This window comes from Salvelinus alpinus, chromosome 7, assembly GCF_045679555.1.
Source record: "Salvelinus alpinus chromosome 7, SLU_Salpinus.1, whole genome shotgun sequence".
Lineage (NCBI taxonomy): Eukaryota > Metazoa > Chordata > Actinopteri > Salmoniformes > Salmonidae > Salvelinus > Salvelinus alpinus.
The window spans coordinates 82,938,629-82,957,274 of record NC_092092.1 but is presented as its reverse complement, the minus strand read 5'-3'; the positions used below and the strand labels follow the sequence as shown (position 1 = coordinate 82,957,274).

Here is an 18,646-nt window from a genome sequence, read left to right as displayed (position 1 = left end):
GAGCGGTTCAATTGTTGTGAAGAAGGCTTCAGGGTGCCCAAGAAAGTCCAACAAGCGCCAGGACCGTCTCCTAAAGTTGATTCAGCTGCGGGATCGGGGCACCACCAGTACAGAGCTTGCTCAGGAATGGCAGCAGGCAGGTATGAGTGCATCTGCACGCACAGTGAGGCGAAGACATTTGGAGGATGGCCTGGTGTCTAGAAGGGCAGCAAAGAAGCCACTTCTCTCCAGGAAAACATCAGGGACAGACTGATATTCTTCAAAAGGTACAGGGATTGGACTGCTGAGGACTGGGGTAAAGTAATTTTCTCTGGTGAATCCCCTTTCTGATTGTTGGGGTCATCCGGAAAAAGCATGTCCGGAGAAGACAAGGTGAGCGCTACCATCAGTCCTGTGTCATGCCAGCAGTGAAGCATCCTGAGACCATTCATGTGTGGGGTTGCTTCTCAGCCAAGGGAGTGGGCTCACTCACAATTTTGCCAAAGAACACCCATGAATAAAGAATGGTACCAACACATCCTCCGAGAGCAACTTCTCCCAACCATCCAGGAACAGTTTGGTGACGAACAATGCCTTTTCCAGCATGATGGAGCACCTTGCCATACGGCAAAAGTGATAACTAAGTGGCTCGGGGAACAAAACATTGATATTTTGGGTCCATGGCCAGCAAACTCCCCAGACCTTAATCCCATTGAGAACTTGTGGTCAATCATCAAGAGGCGGGTGGACAAACAGAAACCCACAAATTCTGCCAAACTCCAAGCATTGATTATGCAAGAATGGGCTGCCATCAGTCAGGATGTGGCCCAGAAGTTAATTGACAGCATGCCAGGGCGGATTGCAGAGGTCTTGAAAAAGAAGGATCAACACTGCAAATATTGACTCTTTGCATCAACTTCATGTAATTGTCAATAAAAGCCTTTGACACTTATGACATTCTTGTAATTATACTTCAGTATTCCATAGTAACATCTGACCAGAACATCTAAAGACACTAATATTTGTGTCATTCTCAAAACGTTTGGTCACGACTGTACATTGTGGGATTATTATGGATAAGAGCGATATTACTTTATTTTGTCAAACGGCAGCCAAGCATCGATGATCATGTCACCAGAATATGACCCTGGATATTTATTGGGTAGGAGCGTCAAGCTCATCACCATGCACTTTCACCACCCTGTGAAGTTCATCATAATTTATTTCATCTGTAGCCTAATAAACTGCATGCTTTCCCAAGTCACACAACAGATTATCACGTGGCTCCAGTTTACTTCGATATCATCAAATCATATTTATTTATATAGCCCTTCTTACATCAGCTGATATCTCAAAGTGCTGTACAGAAACCCAGCCTAAAACTCCAAACAGCAAACAATACAGATGTAGAAGCACGGTGACTAGGAAAAACTCCCTAGAAAGGCCAAAACCTAGGGAGAAACCTAGAGAGGAACCAGACTATGAGGGGTGGTCAGTCCTCTGGCTGTGCTGGGTGGAGATTATAACAGAACATGGCCAAGATGTTCAAATGTTCATAAATGACCAGCAGGGTCAAATAATAATAATCACAGTGGTTGTCGAGGGTGCAACAAGTCAGCACCTCAGGAGTAAATGTCAGTTGGATTTTCATAGCCGATCATTCAGAGTATCTCTACCGCTCCTGCGGTCTCTAGAGAGTTGAAAACAGCTGGTCTGGGACAGGTAGCACGTCCGGTGAACAGGTCAGGGTTCCATAGGCAGAACAGTTGAAATTGGAGCAGCAGCACGGCCAGGTGAACTGGGGACAAACAAGGAGTCATCAGGCCAGGTAGTCCTGAGGCATGGTCCTAGGGATATGGTCATTATATCAATATTTGCTCATAGAGGTGTTTCCACTGCCATTTCTCACATAATTCATTTTACTGACATAAATAATCTCTTATCCATAATAATCTAATCATGTACGCTATAGCTGTGCTCTGGCCAACTGCTTGCTAGAACACAGGTTCCAATGCCAGAGAGCACAGTCGCTACCTAACGCAACATTCCACCATCAGTAGAGTTGAAAATACCATGGAAACCCATTTAACTTGTATTGGTCGTTTGGTACATGGGGATTTACCCCCCCCCCACACACACAAAAAAAAATATTATATGTGCATACGTTATCACACACAGCCTTATATCTGCAACAAGACGATTTGATGGAAACGTCTCTTTAGAAAATGCACTTATAGTTTTTTTATGTGGATTTTGGAATATTTGCATAAAAATCTGTGTACCAGTGGTTTGATACTTGTCATGTTTTTTTTGTTTTTTGTTGTGGACCCCAGGATGAATAGCTGCTTCCCTGATCCAAATAAACCAATAGGTAGTACTGGTAGGCCACGAGGTCTCCACCTGACCTGGGTCTTATACATTAGTGCACAGCAAACGTCTTGCAACAAAAACACAAGTTCATCTTAGTCCCTCCCCGTTTGTCTGTTTTCCTCAGTTTGGTGCCAAGTGAATACCACCCAGGTTGACTACATGAACTCTGCCCGAACCTGGCCCTTACACCTGCCTGCTGCAAGCTCTGAGCTCCTCCACGCCCGAACCTGGCCCTTACACCTGCCTGCTGCAAGCTCTGAGCTCCTCCACGCCCGAACCTGGCCCTTACACCTGCCTGCTGCAAGCTCTGAGCCCCACCACGCCCGAACCTGGCCCTTACACCTGCCTGCTGCAAGCTCTGAGCCCCACCACGCCCGAACCTGGCCCTTACACCTGCCTGCTGCAAGCTCTGAGCTCCTCCACGCCCGAACCTGGCCCTTACACCTGCCTGCTGCAGGCTCTGAGCTCCTCCACGCCCGAACCTGGCCCTTACACCTGCCTGCTGCAAGCTCTGAGCCCCACCACGCCCGAACCTGGCCCTTACACCTGCCTGCTGCAAGCTCTGAGCCCCACCACGCCCGAACCTGGCCCTTATACCTGCCTGCTACAGGCTCTGAGCTCCTCCACGCCCGAACCTGGCCCTTATACCTGCCTGCTGCAGGCTCTGAGCCCCTCCACGCCCGAACCTGCCTTTGCTTTGATGCAACCTCTGTTCTGTGTGCCAACCTCAGCCACATTAAGTTCCCTTCCAAATAAGCATTACTGCGTCTCCAATGGCTCCCTACACCCTTTATAGTGTACTACTTTTGACCAGAACCTTACTGACCCACCGTAGTTTTTGTACTCCTTTCATAACAATAGGCTGGTGACTTGGAGACGAGTTCAACTATTGTTGACATTAATGTATTCCAAATGGGACCGTGAAGAATGAACTGAGTTTATATTGAGGACGGTAATCTGTCTTGGCAAAGGACAACTGACTGACACTTTATGAAGTGCAGTGGGTCATGCCTGGTTCCGTTTGGCAGTGTAGTGGGTTATGCCTGGTTCCGTTTGGCAGTGTAGTGGGTTATGCCTGGTTCCGTTTGGCAGTGTAGTGGGTAATGCCTGGTTCTGTTTGGCAGTTTACTGGGTACTGCCTGGTTCTGTTTGGCAGTGTAGTGGGTAATGCCTGGTTCTGTTTGGCAGTGTAGTGGGTACTGCCTGGTTCTGTTTGGCAGTGTAGTGGGTACTGCCTGGTTCTGTTTGGCAGTGTAGTGGGTTATGCCTGGTTCTGTTTGGCAGTGTAGTGGGTAATGCCTGGTTCTGTTTGGCAGTGTAGTGGGTACTGCCTGGTTCTGTTTGGCAGTGTAGTGGGTACTGCCTGGTTCTGTTTGGCAGTGTAGTGGGTTATGCCTGGTTCTGTTTGGCAGTGTAGTGGGTAATGCCTGGTTCTGTTTGGCAGTGTAGTGGGTAATGCCTGGTTCTGTTTGGCAGTGTAGTGGGTTATGCCTGGTTCTGTTTGGCAGTGTACTGGGTACTGCCTGGTTCTGTTTGGCAGTGTAGTGGGTAATGCCTGGTTCTGTTTGGCAGTGTAGTGGGTACTGCCTGGTTCCGTTTGGCAGTGTAGTGGGTTATGCCTGGTTCCGTTTGGCAGTGTAGTGGGTAATTCCTGGTTCTGTTTGGCAGTGTAGTGGGTACTGCCTGGTTCCGTTTGGCAGTGTAGTGGGTTATGCCTGGTTCCTTTTGGCAGTGTAGTGGGTAATGCCTGGTTCTGTTTGGCAGTGTAGTGGGTAATGCCTGGTTCTGTTTGGCAGTGTAGTGGGTAATGCCTGGTTCTGTTTGGCAGTGTAGTGGGTAATGCCTGGTTCTGTTTGGCAGTGTAGTGGGTTATGCCTGGTTCCTTTTGGCAGTGTAGTGGGTAATGCCTGGTTCCGTTTGGCAGTGTAGTGGGTAATGCCTGGTTCCGTTTGGCAGTGTAGTGGGTAATGCCTGGTTCTGTTTGGCAGTGTAGTGGGTAATGCCTGGTTCTGTTTGGCCGTGTAGTGGGTAATGCCTGGTTCCGTTTGGCAGTGTAGTGGGTAATGCCTGGTTCCTTTTGGCAGTGTAGTGGGTTATGCCTGGTTCTGTTTGGCAGTGTAGTGGGTTATGCCTGGTTCTGTTTGGCAGTGTAGTGGGTTATGCCTGGTTCCGTTTGGCGATTGATTGATTGATTGATTGATTGATTGATTGATTGATTGCTGTGCAAAGAGTGCTATACAAATACATTTTGATTTAAATTGATTGCATGTCTTTATTCCCCGAAGAGGATTAATAATCATACAAATGAATGTCAATAAGACAGGACTGTACTGTAGGCTAACAGTACATTGCCTGGATAAAGGGAATTACATGCAGATTAAATCAAGTAGCATATCTATCTTCCCCTATTCGATATTAAGAGGGAACAGCCATCACAGAAACATAACCACTCTGGTATACTGTATATCTATGGCAGTCACGTAACCACTCTAGTAGTATACTGTATATCTATGGCAGTCACGTAACCACTCTAGTATTATACTGTATATCTATGGCAGTCGCATAACCACTCTAGTATTATACTGTATATCTATGGCAGTCGCATAACCACTCTAGTATTATACTGTATATCTATGGCAGTCACGTAACCACTCTAGTATACTGTATATCTATGGCAGTCACATCATACTGCTGTACATACACTCTGTATTTATTTGGACACTGAATCTAAAATGTGTAAATTTGGCCCTATACTCCAGCATTTTGTTAGGATCCCCATTAGCTGTTGTGATAGCAGCAGCTACTCTTCCAGGGGTCCACTCAAAACATGAAACATGACATAATACAGAACATTTATAGACAAGAACAGCTCAAGGACAGTACTGGATACATTTTAAAATGACACACACCGCATACATACAGTTGAAGTCGGAAGTTTACATACACTTAGGTTGGAGTCATTAAAACTAGTTTTTCAACCACTCCACACATTTCTTGTTAACAAACTATAGTTTTGGCAAGTCGGTTAGGACATCTACTTTGGGTATGACACAAGTAATTTTTCCAACAATTATTTACAGACAGATTATTTCACTCATAATTCACTGTATCACAATTCACAGTGCCTTTAAACAGCTTGGAAAATTCCAGAAAATGATGTCATGTCTTTAGAAGCTTCTAATTGACATCATTTGAGTCAATTGAAGGTGTACCTGTGGATGTATTTCAAGGCCTACCTTCAAACTCAGTGCCTCTTTGCTTGACATCATGGGAAAATCAAAAGAAATCAGCCAAGACCTCAGAAGAAAATTGTAGACCTCCACAAGTCTGGTTCATCCTTGGGCGCATTTTCCAAACGCCTGGAGGTACCACGTTCATCTGTACAAACAATAGTACGCAAGTATAAACACCTTGGGACCACGCAGCCATCATACCGCTCAGGAAGGAGACGCATTCTGTCTCCTAGAGATGAATGTACTTTGGTGCGAAAAGTGCAAAACAATCCCAGAACAACAGCAAAGGACCTTGTGAAGATGCTGGAGGAAACAGGTACAAAAGTATCTGTATCCACAGTAAAACGAGTCCTATATCGACATACCCTGAAAGGCCGCTCAGCAGGGAAGAAGCAACTGCTCCAAAAACGCCATAAAAAACACTGGTTTGCAACTGCACATGGGGACAAAGATCGTACTTTTTGGAGAAATGTCCTCTGATCTGATGAAAAAAAATAGAACTTTTGGCCATAATGACCATCGTTATGTTTGGAGGAAAAAGGGGGAAGCTTGCAAGCTGAAGAACACCATCCCAACCGTGAAGCACGGGGTTGGCAGCATCATGTTGTGGGGGTGCTTTGCTGCAGGAGGGACTGGTGCACTTCACAAAATAGATAACATCATGAGGGAGGAAAATTATGTGGATATATTGAAGCAACATCTTAAGACATCAGTCAGGAAGTTAAAGCTTGGTCGCAAATGGGTCTTCCAAATGGACAATGACGCCAAGCATACTTCCAAAGTTGTGGCAAAATGGCCTAAGGACAACAAAGTCAAGGTATTGGAGTGGCCATCACAAAGCCCTGACCTCAATCCTGTAGAACATTTGTGGGCAGAACTGAAAAAGCGTGTGCAAGCAAGGAGGCCTACAAACCTGACTTGGTTACACCAGCTCCGTCCTGAGGAATGGGCCAAAATGGGAAGCTTGTGGAAGGCTACCCAAAACGTTTGACCCAAGTTAAACAATGTAAAGGCAATGCTACCAAATACTAATTGAGTGTATGTAAACTTCTGACCCACTGGGAATGTGATGAAAGAAATAAAAGCTGAAAGAAATCCTTCTCTCTACTATTATTCTGACATTTCACATTCTTAAAATAAAGTGGTGATCCAAACTGACCTAAGACATGGAATTTGTTTAAATGTCAGGAATTGTGAAAAACTGAGTTTAAATGTATTTGGTTAAGGTGTATGTAAACTTCTGACTTCAACTTTATCAATACATACACACTAGCTATCTAGGTTAAATATGGGAGAGGCGTTTTGCTGTGAGGTGTTGCTTCATCCGTTTTTTTTTAAACCAGGTTTGCTGTTTATCTGAGCAATATGAGATGAAACGGAGTTCCATGCAATAATGGCTCTATACAGTTGCTGTGAAAAAGTATTTGCCCCCTTCCTGATTTCTTATATTTTTTTGCACATTTGTCACACTTAAATGTTTCAGATCATCAAACTAATTTTAATATTACACAAAGATAACCCGAGTAAAGACAAAATGCAGTTTTTAAGTGATAATATTATTTATTAAGGGGGAAAAAAGCTATTCGAACCTTCATGGCCCTATGTGACAAAGTAATTGCCCCCTAAACCTAATAAGTGGTTGTGCCACCCTCAGCAGCAACAACTGCAATCAAGTGTTTGAGATAACTGGCAATGAATAAACATAATAACTGGCAAAAAAAATATGTAAAAAATAGAAATACCTGATTTACATAAGTTTTCAGACCCTTTGCTATGAGACTCAGGTGTTCCATGTTCCCATTGATCATCATTGTGATGTTTCTCCAACTTGATTGGTGTCCACCTGTGGAAAAATGAAATTGATTGGAGATGATTTGGAAAGGCACACACACCTGTCTAAATAAGATCCCACAGTTGACAGTGCAAAAACCAAGCCATGAGGTCGAAGGAATGGTCCTTAGAGATCCGAGACAGGATCCACCAATCAGGCCTTTAAGGTGGAGTGGCCAAATTGAAGCCTCTCCTCAGTAAAAGGCACATGACAGCCCGCTTGGAGTTTGCCAAAAGGCACCTAAAGAACTCTCAGACAATGAGAAACAAGATTCTCTGGTCTGACGAAAACAAGATTGAACTTCTTGGTCTGAATGCCAAGCATCACGTCTGGAGGAAACCAGCCACCGATGATCACCTGACCAATGCCATCCCTACGGTGAAGCATGGTGGTGTCAACAGCATGCTGTGGGGATGTTTTTCACCGGCAGGGTCTAAGAGACTAGTCAGGATCGAGGGAAAGATGAACGGAGCAAAGTACAGAGAGATCCTTGATGAAAACCTGCTCCAGAGTGCTCATAACCTCAGATTGGGGCGATGGTTCATCTTCCAACAGGACAACATCCCTAAGCACACAGCCAAGACAACACCTGAAAATAGTTGTGCGGCGACGCTCCCCATCCAACCTGACAGAGCTTGAGAGGATCTGCAGAGAAGAATGTCAGAAACTCCCCAAAATACAGGTGTGCCAAGCTTGTAGCGTCATACCCAAGAAGACTGCCTATCTTGGCCAGAACGCTTTTAAAAAAAGAGATTTTAAATCTCAATGAGCCCTTCCTGGTTAAATAAATAAAAGACTCAAGGCTGTAATCGCTGCCAAAGATGCTTCAACAAAGTACTGAGTAAGGAGTCTGAATAATGATGTAAATGTGATATTTCATGAGTAAAGGGTGTTTCATAACGGATATCTCTTTCCCATCATCAAATGTCGGGTGCACACTGTTTGGATGCTGGAATTCCACTGGCGTGGCCGAACATGCGCAGGTTGACTATTATTTGAGTGATTTGTTTGACAGTCAGATAGAAACATCATGACTGGTTGTGTTCATAGAACATTAAAAGTTTTTTTTCTTCCCGCCACACATATAATTGAATTTGTCTACATACTCATGGCACCTTCAAATGGGGAGGGTGGGAGGAGGGGGGGGGGACAAGAAGACATAAAGTGCTTTCATTTCTAAACAGTAAAACAGATTTATGTATGAAAATACCCTAAAAAAAAAAGGTGACATTTTTACATCAAACATTTGATCTAAAATCAACCCCCAAAAATGCTGGAGTATAGAGACGTATTAATGGTTTTAGTGTCACTCGTCCACATAAATACGTAGTGGAGTGTAGATGCACACTCAAGGAAAATATCCCCAAAAGTTAAATATCCCAAAGGCAAGTTTAACATGCTAGAACCTTTTCAACTTGTCTTGTGTGCTGAGACCCACGTGATGTGTGGCTTGTGACACACACACACACACACACACACACACACACACACACACACACACACACACACACACACACACACACACACACACACACACACACACACACACACACACACACACACACACACACACACACACACACACACACACACACACACACACACACACACACACACACACACACACAGTATGACAGTGGTGCCAGACCTGAGTCCTACAGCGGATGAATGACTCACTCATCCCGGCTAAAAGCCTACAGTAACATAAGCAGTTGTTTACTCACACCAAATGCATTATGATAGTCACCGTGGCAACAAGAATGTGGGTGTTCCCAACATAGACAACATGCTTACCTATTCCTTGGATCCCATTCCTACAATAAGGACTGGTATTGTTCAACTGAACTCCTCCCTTGCTTCTCTATCTGTGTATAAAGCATATTGGTATGTAGAGCCTTAGACCTACAGGGAACTAATGGCTTGAATAGAATAGTACAATCAGACACTATCCTAACCTCTTCAATTCCTTCAGTAAAAATACCGGCATTGTTGAACCGCTCCCTCGCTCTATTTATGAGAAAAACACATATTTTGGAGTGAGAACAACAGTCTCTGTACTCTACTCACCTACAGGGAACTTTGGACTGAAGACGTACAAGAGGTCAGTTTTAAAACTGTTTATTGTAGAGTACAAAAACAGACAGTATTCCTATTAAGGTTTGAGACATGGCAAAGTTTCCAACACTGCACGCATTCCAAACGGCATCCTGTTCCCTATATAGTGCACTACTTTAGACCAGGACTCATAGTAGTGCACTATATAGGGAAAAGGGTGCTATTTGGGCCAGTCACCAAGCTACACCACACAGCAGCCAGAACAAGCCTAGTCTCCCCAGAACAAGCCTAGTCTCCCCAGAACAAGCCTCCCCCAGAACAAGCCTAGTCTCCCCAGAACAAGTCTAGTCTCCCCAGAACAAGCCTAGTCTCCCCAGAACAAGTCTCCCCAGAACAAGCCTAGTCTCCCCAGAACAAGTCTAGTCTCCCCAGAACAAGCCTAGTCTCCCCAGAACAAGCCTAGTCTCCCCAGAACAAGCCTAGTCTCCCCAGAACAACTCTCCCCAGAACACGTCCAGTCTCCCCAGAACAAGCCTCCCCAGAACAAGTCTAGTCTCCCCAGAACAAGTCTCCCCAGAACAAGCCTAGTCTACCCAGAACGAGCCTAGTCTCCCCAGAACAAGTCTAGTCTCCCCCAGAACAAGCCTCCCCAGAACAAGCCTAGTCTCCCCCAGAACAAGCCTAGTCTCCCCCAGAACAAGCCTAGTCTCCCCCAGAACAAGCCTAGTCTCCCCAGAACAAGTCTAGTCTCCCCCAGAACAAGCCTAGTCTCCCCAGAACAAGCCTAGTCTCCCCAGAACAAGCCTAGTCTCCCCAGAACAAGCCTAGTCTCCCAGAACAAGTCTAGTCTCCCCCCAGAACAAGTCTCCCCAGAACAAGTCTAGTCTCCCCAGAACAAGCATAGTCTCCCCAAAACAAGCCTAGTCTCCCCAGAACAAGCCTAGTCTCCCCAGAACAAGTCTAGTCTCCCCCAGAACAAGCCTAGTCTCCCCAGAACAAGCCTAGTCTCCCCAGAACAAGCCTAGTCTCCCCAGAACAAGTCTAGTCTCCCCCCAGAACAAGTCTAGTCTCCCCAGAACAAGTCTAGTCTCCCCAGAACAAGTCTAGTCTCCCCCCAGAACAAGTCTAGTCTCCCCCCAGAACAAGCCTAATCTCCCAAGAACAAGTATAGTCTCCCCAGAACAAGCCTAGTCTCCCCCAGAACAAGTCTAGTCTCCCCAGAACAAGCTTAATCTCCCCAGAACAAGTCTCCCCCAGAACAAGCCTAGTCTCCCCAGAACAAGTCTCCCCCCAGAACAAGTCTAGTCTCCCCAGAACAAGCCTAATCTCCCCAGAACAAGTCTAGTCTCCGCCAGAACAAGCCTAGTCTCCCCAGAACAAGTCTCCCCAGAACAAGTCTCCCCAGAACAAGCCTAGTCTCCCCCAGAACAAACCTAGTCTCCCCAGAACAAGCCTAGTCTCCCCAGAACAAGTCTAGTCTCCCCAGAACAAGCCTAATTTCCCCAGAACAAGTCTAGTCTCCCCAGAACAAGCCTAGTCTCCCCAGAACAAGCCTAGTCTCCCCAGAACAAGCCTAGTCTCCCCAGAACAAGCCTAGTCTCCCAGAACAAGTCTAGTCTCCCCCCAGAACAAGTCTAGTCTCCCCAGAACAAGTCTAGTCTCCCCAGAACAAGCCTAGTCTCCCCAGAACAAGCCTAGTCTCCCCAGAACAAGTTTAGTCTCCCCAGAACAAGCCTAATCTCCCCAGAACAAGTCTAGTCTCCCCCAGAACAAGCCTAGTCTCCCCAGAACAAGTCTCCCCAGAACAAGTCTCCCCAGAACAAGTATAGTCTCCCCAGAACAAGCCTAATCTCCCCAGAACAAGCCTAGTCTCCCCAGAACAAGCCTAGTCTCCCCAGAACAAGTATAGTCTCCCCAGAACAAGCCTAATCTCCCCAGAACAAGCCTAATCTCCCCAGAACAAGCCTAATCTCCCCAGAACACGTATAGTCTCCCCAGAACAAGCCTAGTCTCCCCAGAACAAGCCTAGTCTCCCCAGAACAAGCCTAGTCTCCCCAGAACAAGCCTAGTCTCCCAGAACAAGTCTAGTCTCCCCCCAGAACAAGTCTAGTCTCCCCAGAACAAGTCTAGTCTCCCCAGAACAAGCCTAGTCTCCCCAGAACAAGCCTAGTCTCCCCAGAACAAGTTTAGTCTCCCCAGAACAAGCCTAATCTCCCAAGAACAAGTCTAGTCTCCCCCAGAACAAGCCTAGTCTCCCCAGAACAAGTCTCCCCAGAACAAGTCTCCCCAGAACAAGTATAGTCTCCCCAGAACAAGCCTAATCTCCCCAGAACAAGCCTAGTCTCCCCAGAACAAGCCTAGTCTCCCCAGAACAAGTATAGTCTCCCCAGAACAAGCCTAATCTCCCCAGAACAAGCCTAATCTCCCCAGAACACGTATAGTCTCCCCAGAACAAGCCTAGTCTCCCCAGAACAAGCCTAGTCTCCCCAGAACAAGCCTAGTCTCCCCAGAACAAGCCTAGTCTCCCCAGGCTGTACATTTAATAAGAGTTTGGCCAGTAACTTTAGAGTTAAAAAAGCCAAACCCAAGACAATACTCTGTACTATGCCAACAGCAACACCCCCCCCCCCCCCTTTACAACTTCTTCTGTACTTTATGGGATTTTTTCAAAAAAATAATTGCAAAGCAGCTGTAAAAGAAGAAATTTTGGCAAATAGAACAATAACAAGAGCTCTGTATTGTTCATGTAATTGTTTTCTGTCTCTCTGTCAATCCCTTGTGGATGTTTAGGCATGGTAAGCATGTGCTCGGCATCTGTTTCTGTCCACACATCTGGAGAGAGTGGGATGGTTGTAGTCAAGGTTTTGGGTTTGGTCTGGAGAGAACAAACACAGCAGAAGTAGAAACCAACCTCACCCCAATCTCTACTTCCCTGTTCTCTAAATCTTTCACTTCAACTCACGCACTTTATTTCACTGTCATACTTGTCCTATTGTTTGTGTCGTTACTATGGTAGAGTGCCAGTTCCGTTACTGTAGTTTTGGTTGAGGATCTCCACAATGTTGTGTGTCATTGGTTGAATGACCAACCGATGTATATCAGAATCTTTAGAGGAAGTGGGTTTAGACACATTTTGTCTAAATTTGGATCTTCTCTGTCTTGATATATTCATGCCAGAAATACTGGTTTAAGTGTCAAGACCAGATAGTTTTAGAAACTAGACAGCGAACCACAACACAGTTACATATTGCATATTTATCTTTGGTAACATCTTGCAAAAGTACCAATGTTCTATTTTGTATGGGAGACGGAAGATCATATTTAGTACGGGAGACAGAACGTACTATTTAGTATGGTAGACAGTGGTAAGGATATACTAACATATTGACATTCTGCTATAATTGTTTTACATTATCTAAAAAAATAAATACAATTTTGATCAACATTAATCCTCTTATTTTGCTTTATAACAACAACAAAAAATAGCAAAATGAACAAACTGTTGTTTTAAGTATCCTACTTAGTCCACCGTGGGATATGAATTTAACCTTTCAAATTCCATTTTGCAATCTTTTGTTTATACTAAAAATTCCTGGGTGGGTGAGCTGGTACACTTAAAGGGGCATACGGCTGTGTTTTACCGTGGCACTAAAATGCAGCAGCAGAGTCATTTTGCATCAGAATGGAATGGTGAGGGTCAGAGGTCAGGGGTTATGACTGTGGCAAGGGTAAAATAGCTGAATGGGGCTGGGGAAGAAGACAGTGTTTTTATATAGTGCCCTACTTTTGACCATGGAAATAGAGCATGTTCAAAGGGCTCTGGTCCAAAGTAGTGCACTATATAGGGAATAGGGCTCTGGTCTAAAGTAGTGCTCTATATAGGGAATAGGGCTCTGGTCTAAAGTAGTGCTCTATATAGGGAATAGGGCTCTGGTCTAAAGTAGTGCACTATATAGGGAATAGGGCTCTGGTCTAAAGTAGTGCACTATATAGGGAATAGGGCTCTGGTCTAAAGTAGTGCTCTATATAGGGAATAGGGCTCTGGTCTAAAGTAGTGCTCTATATAGGGAATAGGGCTCTGGTCTAAAGTAGTGCACTATATAGGGAATAGGGCTCAGGTCAAAAGTAGTGCACTATATAGGGAATTGGGCTCTGGTCTAAAGTAGTGCTCTATATAGGGAATAGGGCTCAGGTCAAAAGTAGTGCACTATATAGGGAATAGGGCTCTGGTCTAAAGTAGTGCACTATATAGGGAATAGGGCTCAGGTCTAAAGTAGTGCACTATATAGGGAATAGGGCTCAGGTCAAAAGTAGTGCACTATATAGGGAATAGGGCTCTGGTCTAAAGTAGTGCTCTATATAGGGAATAGGGCTCTGGTCTAAAGTAGTGCTCTATATAGGGAATAGGTTGCCATTTGGGGTGTACACTGTCTGACATCAACACTCACCAGGCATGGGAGCCACGGCAACATAGTCAAAAATATTTTGTACATAAACAATGTTTCATTTAATTTCTTGGTAGCCTACATATAATCATTCTAGCTGCTCTGTAGGACTGTGTAAGAGAAAGAGAGAAGAGAAGAGAGAACACTGCATGTCATCGCTACATACCAGAATGCAGAGAGGGAGGAGAGAGAGACCGTGGGAGAGGAGAGAGAGGGAGAAGAGAGAGAGGGAGAAGAGAGAGAGAGACCGTGGGAGAGGAGAGAGGGAGAGGAGAGAGAGGGAGAAGAGAGAGAGAGACCGTGGGAGAGGAGAGAGAGAGGGGGAGAAGAGAGAGAGGGAGAAGAGAGAGACCGTGGGAGAGGAGAGAGGGAGAGGAGAGAGAGGGAGAAGAGAGAGAGAGACCGTGGGAGAGGAGAGAGAGAGGGGGAGAAGAGAGAGAGGGAGAAGAGAGAGACAGTGGGAGAGGAGAGAGAGGGAGAAGAGAGAGACCATGGGAGGAGAGAGAGAGGGGGAGAAGAGAGAGAGGGAGAAGAGAGAGACAGTGGGAGAGGAGAGAGAGGGAGAAGAGAGAGACCATGGGAGGAGAGAGAGAGGGAGAAGAGAGAGAGGGAGAAGAGAGAGACCATGGGAGGAGAGAGAGAGGGAGAAGAGAGAAGAAAGAGAGGGACAAGAGAGAGAGAGAGGGCAAAGAGAGAGACCGTGGGAGGAGAGAGGGAGAGAGGGAGAAAAGAGAGAGGCCGTGGGAGAGAGAGAGAGGGAGAAGAGAGAGAGGGAGAAGAGAGAGACCGTGGGAGGAGAGAGAGGGAGAGGAGAGACAGTGGGAGAGGAGAGAGAGGGAGGAGAGAGAGGGAGAAGAGAGAGAGGAAGAGGAGAGAGACAGTGGGAGAGGAGAGACAGTGGGAGAGGAGAGGGAGAGAGGGGGAGAGAGGGAGAAGAGAGAGACAGTGGGAGAGGAGAGAGGGAGAGGAGAGAGGAAGGGAGAAGAGAGAGAGGGAAAGGAGAGGGAGGGAGAGGAGAGAGACAGTGGGAGAGGAGAGAGAGGGAGAAGAGAGAGAGGGAAAGGAGAGGGAGGGAGAGGAGAGAGACCGTGGGAGGAGAGAGAGAGGGGGAGAAGAGAGAGAGGGAGAAGAGAGAGACAGTGGGAGAGGAGAGAGAGGGAGAAGAGAGAGAGAGACCGTGGGAGGAGAGAGAGAGGGGGAGAAGAGAGAGAGGGAGAAGAGAGAGACAGTGGGAGAGGAGAGAGAGGGAGAAGAGAGAGAGAGACCGTGGGAGGAGAGAGAGAGGGGGAGAAGAGAGAGAGGGAGAAGAGAGAGACAGTGGGAGAGGAGAGAGAGGGAGAAGAGAGAGAGAGACCGTGGGAGGAGAGAGAGAGGGGGAGAAGAGAGAGAGGGAGAAGAGAGAGACAGTGGGAGAGGAGAGAGAGGGAGAAGAGAGAGAGAGACCGTGGGAGGAGAGAGAGAGGGGGAGAAGAGAGAGAGGGAGAAGAGAGAGACAGTGGGAGAGGAGAGAGAGGGAGAAGAGAGAGACCATGGGAGGAGAGAGAGAGAGGGAGAAGAGAGAGAGGGAGAAGAGAGAGACCATGGGAGGAGAGAGAGAGGGAGAAGAGAGAAGAAAGAGAGGGAGAAGAGAGAGAGAGAGGGCAAAGAGAGAGACCGTGGGAGGAGAGAGGGAGAAGAGAGAGGGAGAAGAGAGAGACCGTGGGAGGAGAGAGAGAGAGAGGGAGAAAAGAGAGAGGCCGTGGGAGAGAGAGAGAGGGAGAAGAGAGAGAGGGAGAAGAGAGAGACCGTGGGAGGAGAGAGAGGGAGAGGAGAGACAGTGGGAGAGGAGAGAGAGGGAGGAGAGAGAGGGAGAAGAGAGAGAGGAAGAGGAGAGAGACAGTGGGAGAGGAGAGACAGTGGGAGAGGAGAGGGAGAGAGGGGGAGAGAGGGAGAAGAGAGAGACAGTGGGAGAGGAGAGAGGGAGAGGAGAGAGGAAGGGAGAAGAGAGAGAGGGAAAGGAGAGGGAGGGAGAGGAGAGAGAGAGGGAGAGGAGAGAGGGACAGAGTAGGGAAACAGACAGGCAGCCCCTGCATTTTTGGATTTGAGACCCCAGAGTTCCTGAGGCTCATGTTTCCGAAGTTGGGAGGTGTGGCATTGAACCACATATCGTCTTCCAAAGCACAACTACAATGCTCACTACAGTCACAGGCTCTATTGTGTTATTGACTGTACGTTTGTTTATGTGTAACTCTGTGTTGTTGTTTTTGTCGCACTGCTTTGCTTTATCTTGGCCAGGTCGCAGTTGTCAATGAGAACTAGTTCTCAACCTGGTTAAATAAAGGTGAAATAAAATACAATTAAAATAAAAACTTGTTTTGTGATAATCTACAAGATATCTCTGATTTGATATTGATCAAACAACGAGCAACAGTTAAATAGCATAAATGGCATGTGTGTCTCAGTGTCTGTTTTGATATAGATAAATGCCATAGCTTACATTCTGCAGAGGTATAGAATGACTTAAATACTTCTCAATACAGGTTTCTCTGGCGAGGTCTGAGGGAAAGGCAGAGAGGAGTAGTAGTGAGTACACTATTAAGCCCAAATACACTCAAGACAGACTTAAGTTAAACCAGGTTACCTTCTTGGTGTATTTAGGACTTGTTTGTTTAAGGTGAGTCTAGCTACCAAGGGGGTAGTGTCCAAATGACTCCTTCGGCATACGTTTGAGTCACTTGGATAATGGTGGCTCAGTCTGGTTTAACCCACTCGGCTCAACAGATTTCATTGCATCATCACCTTCTGCTTTTAACAGAATTCACTGCCATTCGTCGCCACACTGCATTGTTGGACTTCTGGAACACGTCCAACTAATAGAGGAATGTAAACTCACAGGAAGGAATCTGTCTGAATAAAAACATACCAGAGGATCGACGAGGGCTACACCAAACTGTTTCAAAGGTTGTTTAAAAAATAATAATAATCTCACCCACTGGGTCAATGTTATTAAAACCCTCTGACTCGAAGAACAATGGCTCGGGCATCCACATTGAGAGGGCAGGTTATCTGTGAATAGAAGGAGGTAGTACTGAATGATGACAGCTTCTGATAAAGTTTAAACTATCATTGTCTTTATTCTTCAAGTAGAAAATAAAGGGGCTTATCAACTTGTTTTTTTGCGCTAGTTGTTGAAATTCTAGGTGGAATGTTACACACCTTGAGCAAAGTGCTGAGGTAACTCTATTTCCCCCAAGTGGTTGATTGTTCAGTGCTGTGGTCGGCTATGACAAGACATAACATGCCAACGCTGTTAGCCGTGAGAGGGTAATCCCAGAAAAGCCCAAAGTGGGGGGGGGAACATATTCTTAGTTCTATAGACAAACTATCTATTCACCATGCAATGATAGTATAAATACACTTTTTGAGGCTAGCTATTCATTTCTGCATTGTTTGTTACAGCACTTACAACTGCTTTTCTGCATCTAATATTTATATATACACACAGGGCATTGCTATGGAAACATCCCTGCAATAACCTGCCCCCTTGCTTATTATGTTGCTATAGCAACCAACCATCCCAGAATAGTATATTTTTTCAGCCTCCTCTCCATGGCCCTCCCACCCCGTGTTCGTGACTCACAACTTGCAGTGTAAACCACAATTCAATCTGTCTCTCATTCCCTGCTTTCATTTTTCTTCCTTCTCTTCTCTGTAGCCTATCAGAAGTAGGGGTGGGGAAGGCTTGCCTGACTTTCTGAATCATGTGAGACGTGTGGTGGGGAAATCCCAACTATGGCAACCATGGAAATCAGACTGTTGTTATGATTTGTATGATATGCGTGTTGCAAGATGGCTAGATATCTCCTGCCGTCTTCCGCTGGTTTATCTGTTTAGTTTTTACACTACATATTCAGCGGTAACCATGGAGATAGTTTGGGGTCTGATAACTCTGCTGTCCTGACCTACAGAAACTGTTGCTCGACCCATATCATGATTACCATGGCTGAATCCCAAATGGCTCCCTATAAAGTGCACTAGTTTTGACCAGGTGCCATAGGGCTCTGATCAAAACGAGTGCGCTATATAGGGAATAGGGTGCCATTTGGGTCGCAACCATGGTAATCATGTGAGACTTTTTTGAATTTTGAATTTAACATTTATTTTGACATGGAAATCAACATTGAGACCCAAGTATATTTTAGTAGTGAGCCTTGGATACAAAAAAAAGCTCTATATACATTATAGGAGATACATAAATATACATGTTGTACCATGTTCCTATTAAAATCTGAATATGACTAGGACACTACATGTTCCTATTAAAATCTGAAGATGACTAGGACACTACATGTTCCTATTAAAATCTGAATATGACTGGGAGATTACATGTTCCTATTAAAATCTGAATATGACTGGGAGATTACATGTTCCTATTAAAATCTGAAGATGACTGGGAGATTACATGTTCCTATTAAAATCTGAAGATGACTAGGACACTACATGTTCCTATTAAAATCTGAAGATGACTAGGACACTACATGTTCCTATTAAAATCTGAATATGACTGGGAGATTACATGTTCCTATTAAAATCTGAATATGACTGGGAGATTACATGTTCCTATTAAAATCTGAATATGACTGGGAGATTACATGTTCCTATTAAAATCTGAATATGACTGGGAGATTACATGTTCCTATTAAAATCTGAAGATGACTAGGACACTACATGTTCCTATTAAAATCTGAAGATGA

General features: G+C 45.5%; 1 long non-coding RNA gene across 1 annotated transcript; it reads right to left on the bottom strand.

Annotated features, from left to right (window-relative positions):
- Positions 1–1,570: 1,570 nt before the first annotated feature.
- On the bottom strand, positions 1,571–17,235 carry LOC139581773 (uncharacterized). The gene is made up of 4 exons (XR_011676279.1): positions 17,109–17,235; positions 16,882–16,958; positions 7,325–7,425; positions 1,571–1,777 (listed from the first exon to the last, which is right to left on the bottom strand). It is a non-coding gene; the product is annotated as an uncharacterized lncRNA (long non-coding RNA).
- Positions 17,236–18,646: the final 1,411 nt, after the last annotated feature.